Source organism: Crocodylus porosus, unplaced genomic scaffold, assembly GCF_001723895.1.
Source record: "Crocodylus porosus isolate Cpor-Errol unplaced genomic scaffold, CroPor_comp1, whole genome shotgun sequence".
Taxonomy (NCBI): Eukaryota; Metazoa; Chordata; order Crocodylia; family Crocodylidae; genus Crocodylus; species Crocodylus porosus.
Window position 1 is genome coordinate 21921191 of NW_017728907.1, and position 4650 is coordinate 21925840.

A 4650-nucleotide genomic window follows, 5' to 3' on the forward strand; every position below is an offset into this window, starting at 1 on the left:
TTCAAGAGCAAATTGGATGCTTATCTTGCTGGGATCCTATGACCCCAGCTGATTTCCTGCCCTTTGGGCGGGGGGCTGGACTTGATCTTCTGAGGTCCCTTCCAGCCCTAATGTCTATGAAATCTATGAAACTGTACAGGGTCCAATATGAGCTCTATTACTAGTGGGGTGACTGACACCCACCACTTAGGAAAAAGAGCAATAATTAGAAGCCTACATGGATATATACCATAACTAAATACTGAAGACAACAATAAATTTCCTTTATCCTGAATATTTCCATGTCTGAATTGTATCATAACAATATATCAACCATTCTGAAAAGAAGAAAATATGCATGGTTTTGTAAGATGTCTTCAGTGCCTGGTCAGTTTGCAGGATCAGGTTTGAGACAGTTCAGAACCTGTGCAGGAACATGTTTGAAATAAATTCATCAAGTCAAAATCTGACATACAAAAAATTGTGCAAGTGTATTTGGTTACGCAACTAACCTAGAGAAATGGCAATTTTTCATAATGTTCCCTAACGTGTACGTGAACAACTCATAATGTGCACATGCGCCCATAGATTAAGGAACCCAGATGCTGCTGGTTGCAGGCTATATTATCACCACCACTGTATGATGAAAAACCTGGATGACAGTCTATACTTCTTTCTTGTTTCTTGATACCTTCTGTTATTCTAACAGTGTACAATTTTAAGTTTTACCCAGAAGGAAACTTGCTTCAAAATAAGTATTGTGGAGGATGTATAACCTGAAAAGAGGAAAGATAAACATTTAAGTGCTTTATTTAAAAAATATATATATATATAGAAATAATGTTATAAAATACATTATTTTTGTGCATGCTTTGCTCTGGCAATGGTTACTGTTATCAAGGTAATAATTAGCAATTTTGCTAATATTATTTAAAAATACTCATCCATGGCTACCATTTGATAATAGACTTTTCTCATTCCCTAGCAATGGCTACTTCCTAGCTTTGTCTTGACCACACATACATGCTGTGTTTAAATGACAGAATATAGTTTTCTAAAACACAGAACAAACTGAAAATATACAGAATCACTTGATCTACAGAAAATTAAGCAAACAGAAGTAGCCTTGAGCGTTACTACATGTTTTATTGAGATAGAATGTTAACAACACAGAGGTTTTCTCTTTTCATTAAGTACCTTGCAGTTGTTAACGTCCACTATATCTTCTGAAGCAATGTCCAAATGAGAATTCCGTTTCATGTCTCAGTAAAAGATGGTAACTATAAATCCTGCTTATACAATTTTTTTCCCTTAAAAATTCCCATAACTGCCCTCCCTGGTCTGGAACCACCATTAGTAACATCTGTCAAAGTTCTGGGGGAGACAAGGATGCTGTTTTTTTTAATCGTTGTCTAGACTTGCTTTGTGCAAGGTTAGATGAGTTAGTAGTTGAAGCACCATTAGCTATCTGGATCTTCACCTGTTGAAGCTGCAGTTGAAAATATTAAGAAAAAAGAAAAGAACTAAAGATACAGCCTACAAGCTCAGATCCTAATACCAAACTTCAACCCCAGGATCTTTGCCCAGAGGCTACCAGTATGAGTCACGCTGACGCTAATAATCTGTGGTTCGGCAGGATGTTGGAATGTAGATAATATGAGTCTCTTCTAAAGGGAAGTTTCAGGGAACCTAAAGTAAACAGACAATTTGGCTAACTTTTAGTTAGTTGTATGCACCCAAGGGAAAAAATGTATTCCATTCCCAGCCTCTACTTCTTCCCTTACAGTCTCTGCCCACCCATCCCCCTGACCTCGCCCCCAAAAGACTAGAGCAAAGAGAAGCTTAATGACAGGAAATGCCTCAAATGCATCTTCTAAATCAGCTAAATACTTCTAGCTTCTGGAGGCTTTGACTCTCCCTGACTTGCATGGGTTTTTGAAATTGCATTAAATCTTCTTGCCTACTCCTTAAAACTGTATTTCCCCAATGCTCATGGAGAGGCTTTGCTTTTTCCAGGCAATGGCTGAATTTTATTGGATGTCATCAGGATAGGGGGCAACAAAAGACTTATTAGAGAAAAAGGCAAAGATGGGGTAGAGAAACTACACAAGGAAACAATGCTTTGATCTGGTCTAGCAGACCTGGGCCACATTTGGGCCTGAGGGAAGCAGGTGCAACTGGCCATAAGTCAGCTGGGCTGTACCTAATTCCCCTTCATCTGATTTTGGATCAGTCTTCCCATAAATCTCATGAGGCTACAGCAAGAAGCAGGGGCTGTACTTTAGTACAATAGTTCTCAAGCTTTTTTGTTTTTTGAAGGAAAATATTTTGTGTCTCAGGTCAAATTAGCCAGATCAGTTTTGAATCCTTTGAATCATTCAGAAAACCTTATGTGGCCCTACTGCTGGCAAGTATGCTCAACCCCAGACTTTTCAGCCTGGGGCTTCAGCTACTTCTGAATCAGAGGCGGCCAATTATTTTGGGTGGAGGGCCATTTGCTGAGTTTTGGCAAGCCATCAAGGGCTGCAAAACAGGGACCCAGGGGAAGATAAATATTAATTTTCTAAAATTTTTAGGGGCCCCACAGGCTGGATAGAATGGCCTGGCAGGCCGCATCTGGCTCGCATGCCACATTTTGCCCACCCCTGTCTAAATCTTTTAGTGGCCATCCTATGTGCAGGCCTAAGCCAGGAGGCTTGGGGTTTGGATGCCCACAAGTTTCACTTGCCCTCAGCTGTATGGCCGCGGGAGCAAACTAGGGAGGAATATCCCATTTCCATAAAGTTAGCGTGTAGCTGAGATCCTCCTACTGGAAGGTGGCCAGTGGGAAGCTAACTATGAGGCTTTCATTGGGAGTCCTGTCCACATGCAGACAAGGGTGCAGAACCCATTTGTAAGCATCAGTTGCCAGTCCTGATTAAGTGCCCCTCATTCTTAACCTGAGCCACTGCCCCCTGCCCTCATCCCCTCACAGTGTGTGCGGGGATGGGGATGGGAGTGGGGGGCAGAGGGGTGTGTGTGGGGCATGGGGAGGTGGGCGACAAGCAGCCACTTGCAGGCTGGAGCTCTGACAGCCTGCAAGGGAAAAGCCACAATTTCCCACATTTTTCTCCTTTAACGGAGAATCCATTTTTAAAATGTGTCGATCCATTTTTAAAGTTTGTTTGTGACCCTTTCATATATTCTTGCAACCCACTTTTGGGTCATGACCCACAGGCTGAGAATTGGATGTGGATGCAAACTGCCAAAGCCCATAGGGAAAATACACTTCTGAGGGCTAGAAAGTGAACAGTTGAGTAGTGGTTCTCAACCTTGGGACTCTCAAGGCACCTTCAGAAAATGACCAGCTCTTCATTTTTTGACTCCAGAAAGATAACAGAGCAATTCTGTTATATATTGCTCCAGGAGGCCACAACACGTCAGAATGAATCTAACTCTATGGATTCTTGTTTGGTACCTTGGCAGACAAGGATCTTGAGGTCAATGTGGTATCTTTTATTAGACCAACTAAATCAGCAGTTCTCAATGCGGTGCCCTCTGAGGTTTATTCAGGTGCCCGTGCGAGATTGATCAGATTGATCTAAATATTTTAATACCTATTGATCTAAATACTTTAATATTCATATTGGCACCTGCTGCTTTTTCTTTTAAATTCAAATGTGCCCTTGGATGCACAAACATTGGGACCCCCTGAACTAAATGGTTGGAAAAATTGTTCTTTGCAAGCTTTTGGGTACAAACACTCTTCTTTGAGGTTTATCTTATGAATCAGGACTGCACACCCAACTGTGCTAATGCTGCCTGGCACCGGTAAAAGGATCTCAAGGCACCCCAGAGTGCTGCAGCCCCTCCCCCCCAGGCTGATCATCAGGGATCCTGGTTTTCTGTTGAAAAAATCCCCAATTTTTGGTTTAAAAAAAGCAACCTAAAATCCACGTTTTTCCTTGATTAAAATCAAATGCCTTGAATACATAGATGTATATATAGTGGTGTTTCATTTCTATCATGGAAAAATATGGATTTTGGGTTACTTTGTTTAACTTGACAAGTGGGGATTTTTTTTTTTTAATCAGAGAAAACCAGGATCGAAGCTGACCATTCTGGGGTTAGAGGCCAAGACTCATGAACGTCGCATGCGTCCCGAGGCTGGGGGGCATGGTGACCTCCCACAGGCGGCGGTGGCAACGGCAAGCCACGGAGCGTTGGCAGTGCAGGGAAGACGGTGTTGAGGACCAACTAGCGATCGGTGACCACCTACAGATGCTGCTGGCAGCGGCCAGTGGTGACCACCCACAGACATCACTGGTGGTGTCAGCTGCGAGGGGGAGGGGTGGCAAGTGGCGACCACCTGCAAGCACGGCCTCAGTGAGGTAAAAAAAACTCTCTCTCGGTTCGTTTCTTTGGAGGCTCATTGAATAACAATCCTTAGGCACACATTGTTGGTGAGACAAAAGGTATATATTTGCAAATAGGGTCAGAGGGAGAAGACAAAAGATCAAAACCCTCTGCCCCCGGGCACAATCATTAGCAGGCTCTTATCCCCTCTCTTCTGGCACATGTACAGAAGCAGGAACTCTTACAACTCATTTCCGGTTCATACAAACATGCATGTGAATACGTCAGATCATGCATCCCATGTGTATTATAATTAACTACTTAAGTATGCGGGGC